Here is a 24,643-nt window from a genome sequence, read left to right on the forward strand (position 1 = left end):
ATGGGTGTTACCATACACACTGTAACAAGCTGACAAGAACATTTGAGGAGGGGAGGGGCGAGGAATAAACATGGGGAAATAGTTTTACTTTCTGTAATGACCCATCCACCCCCAGTCTTTATTCAAGCCTAAGTTAACTATATCCAGTTTGCAAATTAAGCCCCCCAACCTGAAGCAAATACTCACCAGCAACCACACAACACACAACAAAACCACTAACCCAGGAACCTATCCTTGCAACAAAGCCCGTTGCCAACTGTGTCCACATATCTATTCAGGGGACACCATCATAGAGCCTAATCACATCAGCCACGCTATCAGAGGCTCATTCACCTGCACATCTACCAATGTGATGTATGCCATTATGTGCCAGCAATGCCCCTCTGCCATGTACATTGGCCAAACTGGACAGTCTCTACGTAAAAGAATAAATGGACACAAATCAGATGTCAAGAATTATAACATTCAAAAACCAGTTGGAGAACACTTCAGTCTCTTTGCTCACTCGATTACAGACCTAAAAGTGGCGATTCTTCAAAAAAACAACTTCAAAAACAGACTCCAAGGAGAGACTGCTGAATTGGAATTAATTTGCAAACTGGATACAATTCACTTAGGCTTGAATAAAGACTGGGAGTGGATGTGTCATTACACAAAGTAAAACTACTTCCCCATGTTTATCCCCCCCCCATTCCTCACACGTTCTTGTCAACTGCTGGAAATGGCCCACTTGATTATAGCTCACCTTACCTGATCGCTCTTGAAATCAAGGATCCTAGTTGCTGACCTATTTCTGTTTATCCTTCCATTTAGTTTAAACTGAATTAGCTCATAATCATTCAATCCAAGGTTGCCCTCTACAACCAGTTGTTCTATGAAGTCCTTGTTACTTATCAACACTCAACTGAAATAGCATCACCTTGTTTGGTGACTATTTGGTGAAGAAATCTGACAGATATCACATCCAAGAATATTTGGGCCCTACCACTTGTCCTCCAAACTATATATGTGAAATTTAAGTCTCCCATAATCACAAAATTCCCAGAAGTATTTATTTCATTAAAAATATTAACGAAATGTCTATCCATATCCAACTTAGATCCTGGGAGTCTGTATCAGACTTCAAGCACTATTCCAGTGGAACCTCTGTTATCTTTCTTCCCCAAAGTGATTTTGACCCAAACAGATTCTGTTTTATCCATTCCATCACTTCTAATTTCTTCACATTCTACCTCATCAGTAATATACAATGGAGGAGTCTCTGCACCTCGAAATATTTAAACCACAATTTGAGGACTTCAATAGCTCAGACGTAGGTTAGAGGTTTGTTACAGGAGATTCTGTGGCCTGCGTTGTGCAGGAGGTCAGACTAGATGATCATAATGGTCCCTTCTGACCTTAAAGTCTTTGATTCTATGAATGCTATTCCACCACCTTTATCTTTACTTCTGGCTTTCCTATCCAGCCCATACCCTCAATACCTGTATTCCAGTCATAACTACTATTCCATCACATTTCTGTTAGCCCTATAACATTAAACTTCATAGTCTCAAACTGTTAAAGTCCAGCTCTAGCACGTTTTACTTCTGGAACCTGAAATGTGTTGTGTGATATATCTAGGAGTCATCGCAACTTTAAGACAACTTAGGATTGCTTGCTGTGTAGAAGGAATACAGTTACTGAAGGAAGCACAGAGGGGACATCTCATGCTGTTAAATGAGGGCCTTGGTGCTGGGACAAATATGAGCTTAAACTGCAGAGTAGGAAGTGGGAGGAAAGAGAAAACCATAAAGAACCATGCTGATTAACAGGAAGTCTTTACAAAGCACAGCATAGCGAGAATACAGGGTAGTAAAACCACACAAAGAATTGATGTACACAGCAGCCAGTCTTCAAGGCAAGATTCCCAAAAATAAACAAACTAACTTGGAATGCCTGACTGAAGCAGCAAAACCAGCCTAGTATTCCAATTTCTGATATGGTCTGCAGGGGTATATATAGTGTTTCTTCTTCTGTTCACTGCTGATTGATTTTCCTCCCAATAGCTACAATGAACACACTTGTACAATATTCTGTTTTGAGTCTGTTTTACAAAATTTCACCAAAAAAATAAATTATATATATGAAGTGAAGTCATTTATTTGTTGTGAAACTATAGCAGCCACCAATATTGTTCATTTTTAGCACTGTAGCTCATCTGTGTAGTAAGGCTGCTGTTTGATTAGATGTGCAATCATTCACATCATGAATGCTTGCCCTCTGACACAGTAAAATAACTTGGCCTAGTATTGCAAAGCTAATCCAACATCAGAGCAGTTCGCAAAACTAAGATAGTGATTTATGTTTGTTATGTTCATTTGTTTTCCATTGCTTTTAGAACAACGAACAGCATTAATAGTTTAACCTTCGGTTTTAAGCCTGTATAAGTTTAGGTATCACATTCAGACCAGGTGGAGGGAATTACAGTGTTGTCAACTTGCAGTTTTATTGTGAGTCTTGAAAGTTTGGCCAGAGTTAGAGTCATCCCACGACGACACAAGAAGCACTAGCTCTCTTGTAAATTTCAGCACTGCCTGAGGGAACTCTCTCCCATTGCCCTCTCCTGGGAAAGGGCAGCCAATCATGGTTTCTGTAGGAAGCAGGTAAAGCTCTCTGCCTTAGCAGACACCATTCTCAAAGAGGGAAGGAGTAACCAAAGAGCCCCACAACTCAGGGCGGATCCTGCTCCTTCCTCCCCTCTAAGTTGCTCCCTTGTACTATCCTTTTACATTTAAGACCATGAAAGAGACTGAAAGCTTGAGCCAGACAGCCAAGTAAAAGTAACCCATCATCAATCCTGAAACATGATTTATCAAGACACTGAACAAATGTTTGCAATTATAAACCAAGGCAATACACAGTGACCTGCCATAAAAGGATCAGCTTGAGCTCAAGTTTCCATCAATTCCTACAATATCAGATGTTCGCTTGCTCGTTATCAAAGAGATGTTCTGTACCCTTTCCAGTATTCATGATTAAGACAGTCTGGATCCTTGGATGCAACTGGATTCAGCGTAATACAAATATTCAGTTTGTGCTCTATATCTTTCCTTCCTGCCATACCACCTCAATTTCTCATTGCCAGAAGAAGTAGCCTTTCCTTACAAGCAATGCCATTCATTTTATCACTAGCAATCTATGATATGCCAACAGAAGGGACCCAACTTGTGTAACACATATTTTATGAAAACACTAACAATGGCCCATTCTCTTTTCCATTCCAAGACACTAAAATCATTGTTTTTAAATGGTCTCACAAAAGTAACCGTGTCTGGAAATCCAATGAGCAGATTACTCTAGCTAAGTTGCAAATGACAGCACTTATTTTTTGCTCAGTAGTCACAAGTTGTAACATCAGTCCTATAGTAGCTGCAGAGCAACAGCCAGACGTTGGTTACCCTATGGATTTGGGCTAAACAGTTGTCACATCTGCTGTTGTGCTGCCAAGAGCTGTCCCCACTAAGATCAAGGTACAAGCCATCTGCCACTTAGTTCGTGAACTTGGGCAAGTGACTGAAATTCTGTGCCATGTGTAAAAAGGCAACATTAACATGCCTCATAAACCCATTAGGCCTGCACATGCGCTGTCCCTCCTCATGATGCACCACTAGGCCAGTGTGCACTGACTGTGTGCCAATCAGTGTGCCAACCCCCCTCAGTTCCTTCTCTACTACAGAGTCATTGACAAGAACTCCAAAGTAGAGGGGAGGAGGATGGGTTGTGGAGCCATAGGGGGACACATCTCTAAGAACCATTGTTACTGCACAAGGTAACTAACTTCTTTGAGTAGTGTCCCTAAAGGTGCGCCAATGTAGGTGACTCCCGAGCAGTACCCCTATTGGAGGGCTAGGGCTTTGGAGTCGGATCAGTTACAGATGACAGCACTGTGCAGGCAAAGGTGGCATCGGAGGCGGAGTCTCCAGTGATCACATTATGTTCTGCAAAGGTGTGGACTGACACCCATGTCATCACTCTACAGATCTGAGATAGCAGCCTTCTTGAAGGTGGCAACGATGAGGAGATCAACCTTGTGGAGTATGTACTAATAGTATCTGGAGAAGTCATATAGTGAACTTGGTAACAATGTCTGATACAATTCAAGACACACTTAGAAAAATCTTTGGGCTGACATTGCTGAGCCCTTGGATCTTTCTGCAATGGAAAAGCCTGGGGGCCTTCCTGAAGGTGTTCATCCTATCCAGGTAGAAGGCTCCAGCTCTCCATCTAGAAAGTGTAATAGAACCTCCCTGTGGCTTGGGATAGAAGACTGAACAATGAATCAATTAGTTCATATGAAATGTGGTGATTATCTTCGGAATCAATTTTGGATGTGGTCTGAACATAACCTTGTCCCAAAAGAATATTTGAGGGGTGTGGGGAGGGAGAAATGTGCCCACAGAACCGCTATTTCTCCTATTGCCCCCAACAAGAAAGGGCGGGACCAAAAAACAAATAAAATCTTTTTTTTTCTTTTTTTTTGGGGGGCGGGAGAAAATAAGAGACACTACAATAACTACTACTAAAAACTAAGCTCTACGTTACAAAAGTAAGGTAATAGTCATTAACAGACTACTAATAGCTCCGTCTCTAGCCAGGGGCGGTTGAGAAGGAACAGCGGGGGGAGGGGGGGCAGTGCTGTTAGCCCGTGTTCACGGACTTGCCTTGTGTCACAGCACGAGGAGAGAACGCATGTGCAGGCCTAACGGACACTGCTACTGAAATTCTCCAATCAGCAGCACAGAGACGCAAGCACACCTACAGTGGAACACTCATAGAGACACCACTCAAAGAAGAAACAACATAACTACAAAATGCTTTATGAGGTGAGTGCTGACATTACAGAAATAACCAGCACAAAGCAGGAGACAGAAAATACATTTTGTAATAAGAAGTGTAACACTGAACTAAAGGAGGGTGTTGCCCTAAAACAGATGTTTCACAGGTGAAATGTCACCCAAGTGAACAACAGATGGCACAGATGCTGGAACAAGAGGTGTGGGGGCATGCTGCCGCACCCCCTGGCTTGAAGTGGGTTCCATTACATACAGGGTTTATAGTTTGATTCAATGGCTCTCAGCACCCGCACTATAAAATTTGTTTCACAACCCGATGGATGGTGTATGATGATTTCAGGATTTAATAGGATCTGTACAAGCCAAACATTGAAATTATGTCTAGTATAAGTTGTTGCTTGCACTTATGCACCTTACTTGCTATTTAAGTGAAGCCAGTGAAGCAAGCTTAGTCAATATTTTTTCAGCCAGCCCAAGTGCTTGGATACAGTCAAAAGCTACTGCGACCATCTGTCACTGACAAGCTGGAATGAAGATTTCCAGAACTGAACTCTTGAAACTACATGATGCCTTCGACAATGGAGACCTTTCACAAAGGAAACCAAAATTTCCCTAACGTGACTAGTGACCATTCAGTCTTTGGATATTTGACATTTTACAGGGGTCCCGATTTTCTGAGTGCAGGCGATCAACATGTTGATGAGTCAGATCTCTTTAAAGCATCTCATGTTGGGCATCCAAAAATTGAGGCCTTCCATCACTAGACACATTTGGAAAACCTTGGCTAGGGAACTCAGCGTCAAGTCAATTGCTGGGTAACAAATTCAATCAAAAGGCACCCAGGTTATGCAAAAAATAGCCTTAGGCCACATGCCACAAAGCCCAAACAGGGAGGGGAGCCACCCTGAATTTACTTCTTCCCATCAATAAGCAACGGCTAGAACAGGGAAACTTTTAACTATTACCTTTTTGTGTTACCCAGCTTTCAGCAATGGGTTCACAGACCACAGCAATGCCCAGGTTTTCAGAAACTAGTTGGAAAGTAAATTTGGAGAAGTCATCTGGTCAGCATGCAGCATTACCACCAGTGAGTTCGGCATTTGTAAGCAGTGCTTCTCACTGAGCGGGCCTCAATCACAATTAGGCACTAATACAATTAAAAAAAAATTAAAAAATCAGGTTCCTTCAAAGCTCCATAATAGCCCAAACGAGACTACTGCTGCCGAAGCACAAACCGGTCACCCAAAAGTCAGTATGGAAATAAGTGACTAAAACCAAAAAAAGGAAATCTGAACTCTATTCCTGGCTCTACCGACACCTTACTCGCTGACCTTGGGAAAGTGGCTTCCCTCCCTTAGCCTCAGTTTCCCCTTATATTAAAGAGGGATGGTACTAATCTCTTTGTCAAGTGTTTTGGAATCTATGGATGAAAAGCGCTATGTAAGAGCCCGGCATTATTATTACTACTATTCAGCTGTGCTAATGGATTTAGCAACTTAGCAGCATAGGAGGACAATGTGATGTCAAGCTTCATTATCCCAAGATACATCACATACCTGAGAAGCAATACACCCTCTGACCCCCACATACGTGAGAAGAGATTGGTTAGAATGGTGGAGTAAGCATTAAAAGAGGAAGTTTTAGGCCAACTATTAGAGAAAACTTGTGGTGAGTTGTATTGCACAACCTAAGCCTCCTAATTTAAGTAATGGAAGTAGCATCGGTCAGAACATTTGAGATGAGGCTCATCAATGCACTAGGAACTGTAATTAAGTCCACTGTTATGCTCTACCAGTAAAAGGTAAGAGCCAACCCAGTTGGCATTTTCTATCTATAGTTTCTATAATTTCAAGTGGTGTCGTTCTGCAGTCCAACATCTGAGTCAGCATGGACTGGTACATGAAACTGGTTTCCAGCAGTCATAGTTGGTGCAGAATGTAACTGTTTCTAAAATTATGGTCATGATCACTTGAAAGTACAGAAGTCTGTTCCTAAGAGAAAACTTACTTGTTAAATCAAGGTGAACAAGAACTGATTTTAGAATCCGTTGCCAATGCAGACTAGAAGTGAGGCTACTTACAGAACTTGCCTGAAAAATGGCTGGAATAGTAAAACTTTTTAATAGATTATCAATCCCATTAGTGTCAAGTGCGAATCAGAAGTATGTATGGTTTTAAAGTCTTCCAACACTAGTAACTCATTTCAATGGACTACATTGCTTCCACGTACTACTACAATACCTTATGATAAAAGTCAAACAGCCAAGGGCCCCATCTACTCAAGAATATTTATTGTTTATTAAAAAAAGGTTCACTCTTGCCTGAGTGAATGGGATCAAGCTGTGTTAGAACCTTGTTAGGAAAGTACGTTATAGCCCTGGCCTCGGTAGATTTTTAGTGGCTGGACTTAGTAAATTCTGTAGATTAGTTAAGGCCAGAAACCAAGTTTTTTAAATTATAAAAAACACCATAGGGTTTCCTATTATAATGCTAGTTTATACTTGAGATAAGACCAATATGTAATTACAATTTTAAAGTGTTCTAAAATGTTTCTCAAAATTACGTTCATTTATAGCTTATGAGTAACTGAAGCTTTCACTAGAATTGTACCAGTGTGGGGTCTACTCCTCCCATTCACTGAATTCTAAATGTACAAGTGTATAATTAGGCATGTAATGAATCTTTGAGCAAAGCCTAGTGAGTGGTGCAGATTGTCACAATCGCAGATGATTCTCTGTAGGATTCAGTTACCAGTATCATTACTAGCCTGACATGAAGGACCATTGCCATAGAAATCTGACTAGTCAGATACTCCTGTCTAAACAGAAACATATTTGATGTTCTGGATTTGTGCTATGTTATGGCTGTGAATTGTCTCTGCTCAGAGCTTCACTGCAAGGCAGTGACATAAAAGATTAGGTGCAGGGAAAAGCAAAACTACATTTTTAGAACACATAATAGGTTAAATGTCAAGAACACTAATAATTATCTGCAACGTTAGTTTGGTTGTCTTTGGCATGTAAGGCCAGCTCAAGTGCACAGTCATTTAATAACACCCTGTGATCCATTCGAGTGTCCATGGCCTAAAAGTGAAATTCAGCTCTAATTTAAATGACGGAAACTCCCACCAAGTTAAATGGGACACTGCTTTGGCCAAGGTTGAGTTTGTCACAGTTCACTACAAGTTGGCCAATGCCTCGAACTTTCAAGTAGCACTGGGAGAAATGGGTACCAGGGTGAAGAAATGTTCCTCGCAGCTCAGCGTCAATTAGATAAGGCACCATTTTGATAAAACTAATCAATGAGAGAAATCAGCTTACACATAGCAAGTTTACAAAATATTAAGCTAAGTCAGACTTTGTTCTTGAATATTACACGCAGATGCCATTAGAAAGTTAATGGCTTCTTTTGTCATGGGATTGTTCTCATGAGCCAGCATCGTACAGAAAGTGCTCTTCTCCTGCTAAAATGCTTATAGTCCACTACGACAGCAGCTGATCCTACTCAAAACTTTTAGAAGCTTGCTTCAAACAAATACTGAAAGTATTTCCTGGACAATTGGAAAGAGAGACAGCCCAGCTTCCACGAAGACAGATTACTTCTGTTATGGCACATCAGAAACCTCCATCTATGAAGTAAATGTTACAATTAACACTGCCCAGTGTCTGACAGAGGTTGATTTAAGACTGGTTTTATTTACAATTATCCTCTTTTTGCTGGTGTGCCAGACAGATAAAGCAACACTGACTCCTCCAATATGAACTGGAAATCCCAATATAGAGGGGACTCAATTTAAGCAACTGCCTTCCATTTCAATCTGAAAATTCATTTCTATATAGTACATACTTTTAGGCAGACACCGGGATTAACTGTACTAAAGTCAGTTTTTCCTTAGTCTGATGTAGCAGGAGCACATCTGGTTTGAGTACCATCAGAACCTGAGATTTATCTTTTCTTTACGATTTAAGAAACCCCAGCTCCTCCGCTTTCAGCACCATCCACTTTTATCCTATCTCCTTGGCAACCAGATGACAATGTATTTTATATTAAGTACCCATAGTCAAAATAGAAGTCTTGGACCCTTTACCTGATACTGTCAATCCCACAACACCTGGGGCAAACACTACTGAAGCCTCAGCCAGTTTCCTTTTGGAAACACTAAATAAAGCAGCACATTTGGGGCCAAATTAAGGACCCTTACTGTGAGCATGACCAGGCATATTGTTTAATGCCATGGGTAGCTGATTTATGAGATCGTGCCTATTCAGTTGAGTTCACAGCACTGAGTCTAAGGTCACGGTCACAATCTGCAATGATGGAAAAATTGGCCTTCGACAGCTCTTGTCTCAACTGACCTCAGAAAAATCTCTTGGGTTGTTATGTTATTGCTAAGTGTGAGCACCAGCTTGGGCTGTGAAGTTAGGCTGATAAAATATGCCCAGAGTGATGGATTCATTATATAATTGTTTTCATGCTGCACTGTCATCTAGTTTTCTGTGAAGTCAGATGTTTTACAAAGTACCTCAATAACTAGGCTAACCCACTGACAAGAGCAGAGAAAAATACAAATGTTAGGTTTAATATTTCCAACTTCTACCTACCACATTTTCCTGCCCTGATGCTTTGTCAGTGTGGACATGAAGTTATATACTGTTATGCCAGTTCCACACATCTATTTATGTTCCTCCCCCACGCCAACGAAAAAAAACCAAAAACCACCCACTCTCACATTCTGAGTTTTGTCATCACTTTGTCACAGCTGCCTACACATTCATTCATGCACATAATTAATTCATGCTCAAATGCATTTCTGCATCTGTTCTATATTTAGATGGTCTTTCTAGCTAACATTTGAGTATCAAGGCAGGTGAACATTTTAATTTAAGTGTGATTTAACGAGGGACTATGCACTTAACAGGGCAGCGAAGTAAGCTTGTTACACACAACTCTTTGCTGCACGTTTAGAGAGACCAGATACTCATTAACCCTACAAAAACTTGTCATCTTCTATGTCATGAAGGACAGGGTTATTTCAAGCCTGGAAAATAAGCTTCTTTTATATACCAGGACTAGGATAAATCACATGACTTCATGTTTATCTGACCTACAGTGCAGACAAATTCATGTTTTATAATGCACGTTGAGAAGCTCAGCCTACTGGCACTTCTACTAGAAAAGAATCTACTTAGTATAGAGAGACAAACAGGGGTTCTTCTGCCTCCCCTTTGCAGCTCAGACATGCAAATTCAAAACAGACAGGCGCCTTTCACTTCCTGATGAGCTCACCAGCAAGAACTTCCAAAGCTGCAAAGACCTAGTCAGACCAACTTTGAAGCTTATTGGTCCACCATCGTTTTCTGCCTGGGAGCCTTTGGAAATGGTGTGTCATTTCCATGAGCTAGCATTACAGGGAGATCACTATAGCACTGAAGAGCTGATTAGCCAAACTGAACTTAAATTTCAACCCAAGTGAGACAGTTGCCTTAGAAGTTGTGTTCGTAGAAACACCACCACATTGTTTTGTCAATACTTTATGAGTCACTCTGCCAAATGTAATTGACCTGCCCGTGCAACGAGAAGGTGGCGTCCCACTGCTGTACATGACTGAGGTCTGATTCACCTCACAAGCAGCAGGGAATTACCAGTGATTCACTGTTTAGGATCTGTGGACCCTCCTATGCAGAAGTTACTACTATTTACTGCTCTAATGCTAGACAGGTGCCCATTAGCAGCATTCATATAAATCACCAGCTTTCCTGGGCTGCTTTCCTCACTGTTCTCCAAAACAGAAAGTTGTACCCCCTGTAAGATTATACTATGGGCATTGAGTATGAAAGTGTACATAGATCTGGGAGGTTTACCACTGGATCCATAATGCACATTTGAGGGTAGGGGAAGGTTTGGAAGTGGACAATTGTTCTTTTGTATCCAAGAATTAGCACTTTTGTAAATGGTCAAATCTCAAGCACAGTTTAAGCTTTCCCGTTTAGGACAGTTGGACTGAGATTTTCTACGATGCTTTGGGGTGTGGATGACCAACTGCCAGTAGTTTTAAACAAAAACTGGCAATCAATCCCCCTAGGCAGCTTTTGAAAAGTAATGTTTTATAGTTAGAGTGAGAAAAATTGCCCATGAACGGAACATGGATGACTTATTGCTTGAAAACATCGAGTCAAATTGCTGATGGTTATATACAAATAGTTATATCCCTAACTGAGCCTGTCCAAAAGGAGCAATATGACTTTAGTCACATTTCACAATCTGTTAAGATTAATAAGAGTAGAGAATATTTTGGTGGTCTGCTACATTTCAAATTAACAGCACCTTGTCAGATAATAAAACCATTACACGAGTTATAGCAGCCTCTGCCCATTGGTGCCTCTAAAACTCAATGAACTCAGATTAATCATAATTAAGTCTGAGTTCTGGAGATACCATTAAAGATACCTTAGTGAGGGCTCTATAATTTAGCAACCTCACGCAAGCCATTCCCTGAAGTGTTTCACTTGCATGCCTTGTTCAGTGTAACCCACCCAGCTCAGCATTTCAACTTGCCCTTGAGCACAATGCAGACAAGTACCTGGGCACAATATTCAGTGGAGCAATAGCCTAGGATTCCTGTTGCACAGAGACCATTTTGGCAACAAACAGGTCACTTAACAGGTTTGCTTAATGTGTCTCGGAGGTTGGTCAGTGACTCATGACAATTGAAAAACACAATGGGTATGTGCACACAGGGAGAAAAAAAACCCACAACTGGCCTGAATCAGCTGACTTGGGCTCAAAGGGCTCAGGCCGAGGAGCTAAAATGGCTGTTTAGACATTTGAGTTCAGGCTGGAGGTCCCTGCAGGGTTCCAGAACTCTTTACAGAAGACAACCAGATTGTCATGGAGGCGAAAGCTCTCATGAAAGCATCAATGGCTGTGCCACGTAATAGGCTGCACAGAACCATGGACATGGAATGGCTGACGACCAAGGAATATACTGGGCTGGACATGGTCCCGGGTCATGCTAGGAGGCTCTGGTTTGGAGTATTTAAGAGGGAGGCTTATGACAAATCAAGGCAGTTCTTCCTGGTTTTCTTTTATTCCCCTTACTTCACCTCAAAGTTACAGATTCATCTCTTCCTGCTACCATGGAAACCATCAAGATCTTTACATTTCAGTTGTTAAGAATGGATGTACTGCTTGTGAAGGACTAGATCATCCCTGTTCCATCCGACCCAGAATCTAAAGCTCAGCCAGCAGCCTGAGCATACAAAGACAGTTTAACTAGTATTTCAGTGGCTCATTTTCAGGGCTGTAAGCCATTCAGTGAGGTAATGGAATCCTAAAAGTGTTTACTAGTATATACGCCCACTGAGGTCATAATCCTAGGCCAGTAAATTGGCAGACTAATTATTCACTCCTTTGAACAAATACTGTCCAAACAAGCTATTCATCTTTCACCTACTTTTGTCCTTTTGAATTGTCATTCATCTGGAGGCCTCCGGCGATCAATGTGACACAGCAGAATCATGCCTTTCCCTAGGCGTTGTGACAGTTATGCCAAACAGGCCTCTGGAGGATGTGACAGGGAAGAGAATGCTATTAGTTATCTGTGTTAACACAGCACCTAGAAGCCTTTGCCGTGCACCAGGACCGCACTGTTCAAGGCCCTGTACAAACATAACAATGGGCCCTACCCCAAAGGGCACACGATATTGACAGATGGATTCCAATTTCCATTGGTGGATGAGACTTAGCAGCACCATTCTGCCCATTCAACATCTGAAGAGCTGAACCTTCTGGTCCTAACCTAGTCACTAGGGAGTAGGAAGATGACATGCCTGCAACTCAGGTAGGTGAGATGCTCCAGTTTCTCCCTGAACAAAGTACTAATGCTTCACATGTCCTGGGCACATCTGTTGGGCTGAAATGGCTTAAGGCGACTCTTCCTTACCTCTTTAACTCTATGCCTGGCCTGGCCCTTACAGATCTCAGCCTACCGTCTGTTTCATGTGGTTGAGACGAGAGGTGAAAGACCTTTTCCTTAGGACCCTGGGGGGCAGGACGGCTGCTGGAAATCTCCACTATCAAGCCACAGGACCAGGCCCTCAAGGGCATGTCTACACTGCAGCTGGGAGTGAGCCTCCCAGCCCAGGTAGACAGACTTGCACAAGGGAGGCTTGATGCAACTTGTGGAACTCCTTGCCAGAGGATGTTGTGAAGGCCAAGATCATAACAGGGTTCAAAAAAGAACTAGATAAATTCATGGAGGATAGGTCCATCAATGGCTATTAGCCAAGATGGGCAGGGATGGTGTCCCTAGCCTCTGTTTGTCAGAAGCTGAACACAGGCTACAGCGGATGGATCACCTGATGATTACCTGTTCTGTTCATTCCCTCTGGGGCACCTGGCATTGGCCACTGTCGGAAAACAGGATACTGGGGTAGATGGACCTTTGGTCGGACCCAATATGGCCGTTCTTACGTTCTTATGAGTTAACGCACTAAAAGCGGCAGTGTGGACACTGCTGCCCCAGAAGAGACTCAGCTTAGGCACCTGAGCTTAGACCCCTCCAGCCCCCAGGGCTGGGCTCAGGCTGCTAGCCCAAGCCTCCACCAGTGCCGCATTGCCCACATAGATATTGTTTGGCTTGTTAGCTCGAATCCCGCTCGTGCAAGTCTATCTACCCAGGCTGGAAGGCTCCCTCACAGCTGCAGTGTAGATGTACCCTAAATGACCCTAGTCTCTTCCTCTCCTTGTCACAGCGGAGGACAGGTGCATAAGGCACCAGAGTTGTGCTTGCCTCCATATTTATGCCTTCAGTACTAAGGTGCAGGAAAGGAGAGGGAAGGGCTGCACCTCTAAATGATGACGTGTAGCTGCACTACTGCTACAAATGCCCCAATTCTCTCATTTTTGTTTTGCTCAATGTGATATTTTATATGCAATTAGTGGCAGGGGTAGACCTGGGGCAGGCAGCAAGACAGACTAGTACAGGGCCCCTCACCTTCTGCTGCAGCCCTAGCCCACCGACTTATTTTTCTCCCTGATCCAGCAGGGGAAGGAAACGCCTGCTGGGCAGGCAGTCACAGACAATTCTAAAAGCCAGAAGGTACAACTGCACCAAAATGCTTACATCGTTCCCCACAGCTCAGCTGGATGCACATCATCTCAGAAAAAAGAGATGTGTCACATTTTACAGCCCTAAATGACTCGTTTGCACACCAGTGGGCTGCCCTTGACAAGCAGTAAGTCAATAGATGGAGGACCATTAACAATTACTCCAAGAAGGGGCACTCAGACAGTTCTACTTGAGCTATCTTGAGAGGATTTGAGTATGGGCTTTTTTTCTCCTCTACTGTAGGTGGACCAGGGGTGCTGAAGTAGTTAGTGAGGGATCCTTACAATGATCGATATCTAATGATCTGTTTTTTGATGATGCCCTAAAAGGCTACATTGTCGAATAAATAAATTTAAAAAAAAAGGATAATGTCAAAGCAAACCATTCCATGAACTCATACCCAGGGTCGGAAAGCTGAAATGGAGAAAACAATGCTTAGTGAAACCAAATTGAGAAAAGTTAATTAGTACACTGCCTTTTTCCAAGTAATCTGAACAGAACAAAAATTAATCTCTATTTGCATACCCTGGTGTACTGAAATATGCTGCACACTAATTACAGCTAATCAAGTTATTAAACACCTAACTGGCTCTTAGGAAAACATGCTACTTGAAGGTTAAATTAGGTAGAAAACCATTCCCAAAAATGAACTCCATTTTCCGTAACAAACCTCAAAACAATTTCTGGCCTCAGTAATAAGTGCTAATTGTCTGGAACTTTAATTGCATTGACAAATTATCAGCCATTCTGAAATTGTGATGCATGCTGCCAATTGCAAAAATATGCAATATCAGTTAGTGATACACTCGGTATCAACTGTTGACTTGCCTAAATGCAAAGATATCAGACTATTTAACTGGTATTGAAACCTCATTGTTTTTCCCGAAACCATCACTTTCACCGCAGCCCAAAGCAGAGGCCAAAGTTCTGAGAAGCTTTACAACTCAACACAGCCTTGTGCATCTACATGAGTCACCCAAGACTAAATGTAAACAATCAATTGGCATCTTTGCCAGCTACCAGTGACAGTACTTCAGGTTATACACTACAAACCTAAGGTCAGAGAACAGGGAAGCTATTCAGCATGTCAAAGCCACCATATGTTTCAGGGCTCATAATCTCCATCAATAAAGTGCCCTAAAACAAGTACTTTTAGAGCAGGTAGCCTTTGTCCAAAGTGTAAATTCACTGAACAATCAGCTTCAGACACTGTTCCCAAATTTAAAGATACTGTTGCTACTGATACATTGTTCCTTGCTGCCTTTAGGGGCTAGTTCTGTAGACTTCAATAGAACATTGTTAGTTATTCTGTTAATTGTTACCGTACAAGTTTATAGATTTCCGGCTCCTATAGGTCTCATCCCTATTAGATGACAACTACATTTTCCCGACCGTTCTGCCCCTTGTTCTCCTGAACTCTTACCATCCGCCCTGTTCTGCCCCTCGCCCTTGTTTCTGTTCTTTGGTACTGCAGTCATCAGAGCATAAAAGTAGCTCAGGAGGCATGGGGAATAATTGCTAGAAATAGTGGGGGTAAGCAACCAAGGAAAGAGAGAAGGGGCAGAGCACAGAAGGCTGATCTGGCGTGTAGGTGTAAGAACTGGAAGCTTTTTCCTTCCAAGGGAGAATGCAAAGCAGGCAGAGAACAAGCACCTGCATAAGGGTAAAAAAGAAAAAGACTAGAAGAGAAAACTAATAGGAAGAGAGGAGGGTTAAATCACACCTTTTAGACCAGTTCTCATTACTTCCTTTGTTCTTCCAGTCTTTCTGGCAGACCTGGCAAATCTTGTTGACGGACTTGACAGGTGTAAGATGATGCACAAGAGAGGTCAGTGCTGCTGTCTTTGAGTCAACTGCCGAGTTTCTACTGACACAACCAGGTTAATAGCACAATTATGTTCGTACATATGCCAGAAAGTGTCATTACTTCTTCAAACCCGGTGTTACCAAATGAAGACCCTGGCCTGGTCTACACTAGAAAATTAGGTCAACGTAACTACTTCGCTCAGGGGATGTGAAAAGAATTCTTCTATCGACCTAGCTACCGCCTCTCGGAGTACAGAGAACTACAGAAAATCCCTGCTGTTGGCATAGGGAGTGTCTACACTTAAGCACTATAGTGGAGCAGTTCCACCTGTGCCACTGTAGCATTTCAAATGTAGATGAGCCCCCAGATCATTTTCTGGAAGAGAGAAGAGCTTCATCTGACACAGCACATTAGCCATAGAGAGGGGAACTTTTAGCATGTAGACAAATTTCACAAAACCCATCTGCATGGATTTCTCCACAACTCTTTCCCCTCCCCCTACCTGAAAGGATAGCAAGGCCAAGGCCTTCCTTGGGTCTCAATATTGGCCCCAGAAGCGTCCACCGTTTGGCAGGTGTTAAATTCAGCTCAAACAGCAATAATCTGATTCAAAGAGCAGTTAGTACTCCCTAAAAGGCACACAATGTTCGGCACACAACAGTAAGCACAAGGGACGGATGGCAACAAAAAAGGCACTGTGAGGGTCAATACCTACACCAGTTCTCCAAACAAACTGGAATCCTTGTGCAGGCATGTCTTCTGCATACATTACTTACAACAACAATTCAATCCCTAAATTATTTCTGCCTGGCTAGAAGACTGTTTAATCAAGATGATTACTATGATAAAGAAACAATGTGCTAACTAGCAAGTCCATTACCTAAGAGAGACTAATAGGGCTTATGTAGTGTTGTTGTAGCCATGTCTGTCCCAGGATATGAGAGAGACAAAGTGGGGGAGATAATATCTTTCATTGGACCAACTTCTTTTGGTGAGAGAGACAAGCTTTCTAACTACAGAGAGCTCTTCCTCAGGTCTCTCTGACAGGGCTTGTTAGGATATAGATATTCAGGCCTGTCTGTAAAGGCCTATACTCTAAGAATTTAGGTGTATTTTATCACTAAAATAATAGTGATAAAATACTATCATTTTATATTTGATATCACTTAGCTAGTTACAGAGGTACAAAAGAGAGAATCAAAATCACTGTCTGACTGTATAAGGCCTTTTCTCACTGTGACAGTCTGAGGCCCTGTTCTTAGGTTAAGGCCTTTGGCTAAACAGCAGAGGCAGCCATAAGCTGGGAAGCAAATGCTAGTCACATTGAAATAAGGTGCTATTGGGCTGTTAGGAATACAATCGTGTCCCGATAGTGCCTATCACCTCCAGAGAAAGGGAAGTGCCTAGAAAATGTAAAAGGAAACTTAGTTGGATAGCATCCTGTCTGGCAAGAACTCACTTATCAATAGCTGGGATGTGAAATCCTCATTTCTGTGTTTGTTCTGTCATTGTAGTCCCCATTTCCCTATTGTTTTGTTGTATAATCTCTGTCTGGTTCTGTCATTGTTTCTGTCTGCTGTATAATTAATTTTGCTGGGTGTAAACTAATTAAGGTGGTGGGATATAATTGGCTACATAATCATGTTACAATATGTTAGGATTGGTTAGTTAAATTTCAGGAAAATGATTGGTTAAGGTATAGCTAAGCAGAACTCAGGTTTTACTGAGAGTGAGCTGTAGCTCACGAAAGCTTATGCTCAAATAAACTGGTCAGTCTCTAAGGTGCCACTAGTACTCCTTTTCTGTTTGTGAATATAGACTAACACGGCTGCTACTCTGAAACCTATATAGTCTGCAGTCACTCAGGAAGTAAGGGAGGGGGAGAATGGGAACAGGGAATGGAGGTGGGGAAATTGGAATCATGTTTTGCAAAGGGGGGGGAAATGTGAATAGGGACACAGGTAAGGCTCTGTGGTGTCAGAGCTGGGAAGGGGAACACTAAGGAAGGAAACTGGAATCATGTTTGCTGGAAGTTCACCCCAATAAACATTGAATCATTTGCACCTTTGGACTTAGGGTATCGTTGCTCTCTGTTCATGCGAGAAGGACCAGGGAAATAAGCGGGTGAAGGAATAAGCCCCTAACAGGGCTTAGACTCTTGTCTTGTAGTGGGAGGGAGTCGTTCCACTGTAGTTGAGACCGGCTTACAATTTAACTGTTGGTTTTTCTACATACCAAGTGTTTTAAAGTTTCTAAGTGCTTTACACCACTTACTCTCATGATCATAAAAATAGCTGAGACTCGTGGGGATCCAGGACAGGGTTAGTAGTCCACATTTAACATTGTCTGAGCAAGGGGTTTTTGAGATTCAGCCTTTTCCCCCTTAAAAAAAAAAAGATCATAAAATTGTTGATCGAATTTTTAAGTCAGGGCCTCAGATTACAGCTCTAACTCTCCCCAAATAGTTACCACCCCCTCAGGGTGGATCTCTGCTAAGGTCCAGCATCCCTCTGGGGAAGCAACACTTCTGAAGTTACTCAGCATACAAAGTTAGTCTACAACATGACTTGAGTCAACCTGATGAGCCAGAGAGAGTCATTTATGCATCTGCAGCAGGACGGGGGCTCTATCAGCAAACCAGATTTTTTGCAGGTGGTCTTAGTCTTTAGTCACAGTAAATGAGTGGCTCAATGTGACATGCGGTGGCCACTGAACCAGAGCAGCACCCATGTAATGGAAGTTTTTGGCAGCTTTCTGAGAGTATGTTTTGTGCACATTTGTTGCTCTCTAGCAGCATGCAGCAAGGACCCCTTTAGGAAGTTCTGCTCAGGGAGCAATGCTTCTGGTTTAAGAGCAGATATTTTTGAGCGCTCCAAAATCCACATGCATAAACAGATTTTAGTTTTGAAGTACTGTCAAAGAAAACCTCGTTTGAGGACAGCTGAAAGACTGAAATAAGCAGTAGCATCAGGGCAATGTAATCATACTGCACGCTCCTCAACCATTTCCTGTACAATGGAACTGAGTGCGATCAAGGAAAAGCAAGAAGTTGTGAATCACAATGTCAGCATGATCAAAGAAGTTGCTGTACATCAGGAACTAATTCTATTCTAAGGATTAGTTTAGGGGTCAACATTGACCAGTGCGTCATGAGGATGCATTAATCAAAACAGTAGCTTACGTTTATCACAAAAACTAGAGGAATGTTTTGCATTTCATCCTATCTGCACCAATCAAGCAAATGCACCTGTCATTTCACCCCTCGAAGTTCTGTCGCTTCCGTTTTGGTTTTTTGTTTTTTTTTAAAAAGTCTGAAGCAAATTTTTAGGAATGAAAGAGCTGAATTCCCTTCAGTTCTAGTTGCTGGGGGAGGCGGTAAAATAATTTCAAGTTTAAGGGTAAAGGTACTCCTGAGGCCCAGAACTGTTAACTTAGTCTTTTTATATCCTATTACTAGGGGGGAAATAACCACCTGTAGAAGCTCCTGCAGCAACACCAATTGCTTAAAATGGATCACTGTCAGTTCCAGTAATTGCTCAAACATGCCACCAACTAAAGAGTTCAAGGTTGGACAGTCCTCCTGCTTTTTCCCCACTGCATTCCAAAAAGGCCAGCTCTCCCGTGCCTCCTCTTTCTCGTACGTGAGAAAACCTCACCACTCTTAAGCTCAACAGGAACCAATTTTCACTAGGCAAAGAACTGCACAAACCACCCCCATAAAGGAGATTCATCAACAACAAGTTTATGAGCAGGACATCCATGGTTAAAAAACATTAACTGCTAAAAAAATCCAGACAAATCTTACATGTACATTTCAGTTTAAGGATAGCACAGACAGGGAGTTCAGTGATAGGAGATGGCACCATTTCCAAAACAGTAAGAAATTCTAATGCTTGGTTGCCTCCAACATCCCCTCAACTTTCAAAAATCAGTTTCCTTGGTTTCACCTTTTCCACGGAATAAGCCACTTCCCTATGTATCTGTCTGAAATTTTTAACATGAAGCTCTTGGTTTACGCAATAGTCAGAAATCGCACTGCAGTGCAAGCAGACATGTGTGGTATCAAAGGTGGGTGCTTTATTAATAATAAGGTGAAGTAAATCAGCTGTACTTTCATGCTTGCATCTTAATACAACAGGAATTTTAATAGCTCTGGGAAACTGTGGTTATTCCTTAGCTACAAACAGCAGACCAGAGAAAACATTTTCCTTCTTGGTAGTTTGTAAAGCTGCTGTTAGAAAAGAGGGCTGGAAACTGCCTTTACTCAGCAATCATTGAAGGTTTAACTCTAAGCAGGGGTTTACAATTTACAGAAGGCCATCTGATATTAGCCATTTTACAGAAATCAGGTTTTGTTATAAACTAAATTTAATGTTTCCGTTTAAAAAAAAACCCAAAAAAGATGCTTTTCCAAAGCGTAAGGAGCTTTGAAAGTGCTTCTGCAAGTTCTTCGACAACACGCACACAGGATTTTCACTAATGCAGTTTGTTAGTCACTTTCAAATTCTTTGTCACATTTGCAGCACGCCCATTAATGTTATGCAACACAGGTTTATGCAAGAGCAGGGACACCGCCTAGCTCACTATTTAACTAGGAAGGGGTTTTGCAAGTTACACTGCACTGGAATGATAGGGAGCTTTGTCCTCACTCCATTTTTCTTGTAAGCCTTTGCTCCTAATAAATGCCACGCACCCAATAATTACAGCCTACTTTATTTAGCCGGCATTCATTCGAAACAAATAGAGGCTTTGTTGACTAATTTAACATTACAAATTTTGAGCAGGGAAAGCCAATCCCACACACACTTGTGCAAGCCAACTGGAATGCAAAAGAATGAAGATCATCATGTAGTAGCTTACACCCTCTCTCAGCGTGAACTGAGCTTTTACAAAGAGCTTTTCAAAGTGAGCTACCATCAGACCATGGCTAGCACCTCAGCAAACATCTGCCTTAGCAAAGTGCATGAATACCATCAAACTTTGGTTCCAGTGGCACATCTCAGTTGGGTTTCTTTGTTCCAGTGGTCAGTAATTATTCATGACCTGGTCTCAATGCATTTACATCTCAGAGCAAGTTCTTGAGTACTCGAAAGCTGTATGTTCATCTGTTCCTCATTGTAACTCCAGATGCACCTTGAGATTTACAGGTTTGTGTAGCTTAGTTCCTCTAGCTATTTCAAAATTGCATATACAACTAATATAAAACTTGTTCCTCTCTGAGGAGCATAGATTTAAGCACTCTGAAATATCATCAGGTCTCCATCTCAGAGCCAAGCAGGTCCTCCTGAAGGGTAAACTTCAGTGCCAGAGTGCTAGGTAGCATTCTTTCCAAATGACACCAGCTCCATCCATTAGATATCAAGAATGCACTCTTAAGTGCAATACTGAGGACTCACCATTACAGGACAGTAATCAGGAATACCGACTGCTTTCTGAAAGGAGTAAGCTTAAATCTCTTTGATACAACCAAATAATGTTTTTAACTACAGGCAGGTCAATGCCCATTACCCATTTTTTTTTCACCCAAACAGTTTAGGACATCAAAGTTTTGACTCAAGACCTACTGCATCCATATTCTGTTTATGAAAGACGAGTCCGTCCTTCCAAGGGGAAGGAAAAAGCTAGCATAAGCAGGTTGAAAGCCAAAGAGACCAGAAAGGCTATAGAGTAAGCTGATGACCAAGGCAACAATCTACTTGTTCATTAGCATTTGCATCCCAGGCTAGGGCATGACTCCATCACTTCTCCACCTACCTTTTAAAGCAATTTCATTTTATGTTTACCCCCATGGTGGCAAAAATCCTCAGAGAGGGGAACCTAAAGTGACTAATGCAACTCCTGCTCATCAGAGTGGGAGCAGATGGTGTATGCTGTCTAACTTAAGACTAGCTCCAGCCTTTGCTCCTTAGTACCATGTAGTTTCCCCAGCTCAGACTGAAACATGTGACACATGTTTCAGCCTAGTGGGGACAGCAGTCTCTGCAAGGCCCAACTCCCCCTCCTGTGCACCTGAGTGGGTAGCAAGTACTGACAAGCTTGTCTGTATGGTGGCCACGATAACCATAAGAGAATAGTGCATTTGGTTCAGTACGGGTGGTGAAGCATGAAAGGGGGAAAATACTTTCTAAATTCTTTTAAAATTGAGGCTGGTGGCAACGCTGAGGTTAAGGTGGCTAGCCCCACTGGCTGGGATACCACTGATTTGAGGATCATCTTTGTCATAAATATAAAGGGAAGGGTAAACCCCTTTAAAATCTCTCCTGGCCAGAGGAAATTTCCTCTCACCTGTAAAGGGTTAAGAAGCTAAAGGTAACCTCGCTGGCACCTGACCAAAATGACCAATGAGGAGACAAGATACTTTCAAAAGCTGGGAGGAGGGAGAGAAACAAAGGGTATGTGGGTCTGTCTATATTTTGTCTTTGCCGGGGATAGACCAGGAATGAAGCCTTAGAACTTTTAGTAAGTAATCTAGCTAGGTACGTGTTAGATTATGATTTCTTTAAATGGCTGAGAAAAGAATTGTGCTGAATAGAATAACTATTTCTGTCTGTGTATCTTTTTTGTAACTTAAGGTTTTTGCCTAGAGGGGTTCTCTATGTTTTGAATCTAATTACCCTGTAAGGTATTTACCACCCTGATTTTACAGGGGGGATTTTTTTTTTATTTCTATTTACTTCTATTTCTATTAAAAGTCTTTTTGTAAGAAAACTGAATGCTTTTTCATTGTTCTCAGATCCAAGGGTTTGGGTCTGTGGTCACCTATGCAAATTGGTGAGGCTTTTTATCCAACATTTCCCTGGAAAGGGGGGGTGCAAGTGTTGGGAGGATTGTTCATTGTTCTTAAGATCCAAGGGTCTGGGTCTGTAGTCACCTAGGCAAATTGGTGAGGCTTTTTTACCAAACCTTGTCCAGGAAGTGGGGTGCAAGGTTTTGGGAAGTATTTTGGGGGGAAACACGTGTCCAAACAGCTCTTCCCCAGTAACCAGTATTTGTTTGGTGGTGGTAGCAGCCAATCCAAGGACAAAGGGTGGAATATTTTGTACCTTGGAGAAGTTTTGACCTAAGCTGGTAAAGATAAGCTTAGGAGGTTTTTCATGCAGGTCCCCACATCTGTACCCTAGAGTTCAGAGTGGGGGAGGAACCTTGACAATCTTTCCCTTCAGTGATCAGGATATGGGCTCTACAGCAACTTCAAGTTGTTTAAAAGTTCAGGCTCCCAATCTCTGCATGACTGAAAGTCCAAGAATGACGTGCTCCCAGGCCCCTACACCTCCCGCCTAGTTGATCTCTAGAAAGAATGGCTAGTGATTGCTGTTACACTAAACTTGAAGGCTGTAAATTAATACTAAGACCTTGGCCAAGTAAATGATCTAGTCAACCCCTGTGAAAGAATAAGGTTAGTTTCACAAACAATCCACCTGCTCTTTCCCCTGGTTTTTATCTCTCTGCATTCTCAGACTCCCAAGATGATGTCAGGATAGTTGATATAATGATCTGCAACTAATGCTCTGCATATCCTCAACAGCTGTGGAATCCAAGATTTAAATGAAACTGGCTCTTTAGACTAAGTTAACATACTGTGACTCAAGTACCATGTATGTTTATGGTGCTACCTTAGGCAAAGATTAGGAGTCAAAGTAGGTGTCAGTGGTGACAGCAAACTGAGAATCAAGATTCAAGGGGGTAGCCCAAGTGGGAAGGGAAGAGGTTTAGAGAGCAATGTGGGAGAAAGCAGTGACAAATGTGGGGAGGGAGAAACCAAGAGGAGTCATGAGATGAGAGGTTTAGGTCAACATACAGCAGAGACAGAAAGAGAAGTACTGTGGGAGATGGCAAAAGTCTAAGGAATGAGCAGGCAGTTTGCAGGGAGCTGTCACAGAGAGGTACGACCAGTTGGACGGCAGAGTATGTAATGACCAAAGGGCAGAATCTATTTCTTGGGAGATGGCACTCGATACCTGAAATCAAAACTACTGAGACATCAAAGATCCAAATTGTGGATTGGGCTTCTACCACAAGCCCTGTGTTCAGTGGCAGTGCCAGTTCAGTTGGCCCAACAGTAGACCAAGGGTTTAATTGTGTTTCTAACAATATTGTCCCTGCCCCCCTTCTAGAGTGAATACCCACCAGCTTGCCACCAGCACAGATTCAGTTCTCTGCTGTACAGCTCAGCTAGTGAATGATGGGGGCAAATTCATAGATCTTAGACTGCAACCACACAACTGGGTCTACAGATCCTCATTTAAATACAAGCCAAACCTTGGTGTTTATCCATTAGGCAACCACAGGTGACAACAAGACTTCTTAACAACAGATCCCTCCCAAAGTAAAAATGATAGCAAGTCAGTCATATCAGCTAAGGGACTGAATGGTGCAAAGTCTGATAGATTATAACAGTGCCTCCAGAGGAATCTCCTAAACTTAAAGCTTTGCATGGGCTATGGACAAGTCTGTTCAGGTCCTAAATGGAGACACCATCTTACTTAGGTCCACACTTAAAAAGTGTAGTCCAAATGCTTCCATTCATGGCCAAGCAGGCTGCAACTTCCTCCTCTTTAAAGCAACAACATGATGCAAGCTTTCGTTCATCCTTCAGTCTTTTAAGGTGCATCACTATTTAAGGTGTATCATGTAAGCAAAGAGCTGCTTACTTGAGGCAAGAGTAATTAACAAGCACAGCATATGTTTGGGGTAAAGTCCAAGAACCTGGGCTATGGAAAATTCAGTCTCTTGCTATTCACAACTACTCCATTAAGATGCCTCTCCCCACATATCTAGTTTCTCTAACTTAACGTTTACCAGCACAGGAGAGCCTGCAGTGAAGCTCTCCACCTAACTCCCCAAAAGACACTTGGTTGGAAAAGTTACTAGGAAACAACACACCAGGACAGTTAGC

At 42.2% G+C, this 24,643-nt stretch overlaps 1 protein-coding gene across 3 annotated transcripts in view; it reads right to left on the minus strand.

Annotated features, from left to right (window-relative positions):
* TLN2 (talin 2) overlaps positions 1 to 24,643 on the minus strand; it is a 342,088-nt gene that overhangs the window by 283,106 nt on the left and 34,339 nt on the right. The window lies entirely within an intron of this gene.

The sequence above is a fragment of the Chelonia mydas genome, chromosome 10, assembly GCF_015237465.2.
Source record: "Chelonia mydas isolate rCheMyd1 chromosome 10, rCheMyd1.pri.v2, whole genome shotgun sequence".
Lineage (NCBI taxonomy): Eukaryota > Metazoa > Chordata > Testudines > Cheloniidae > Chelonia > Chelonia mydas.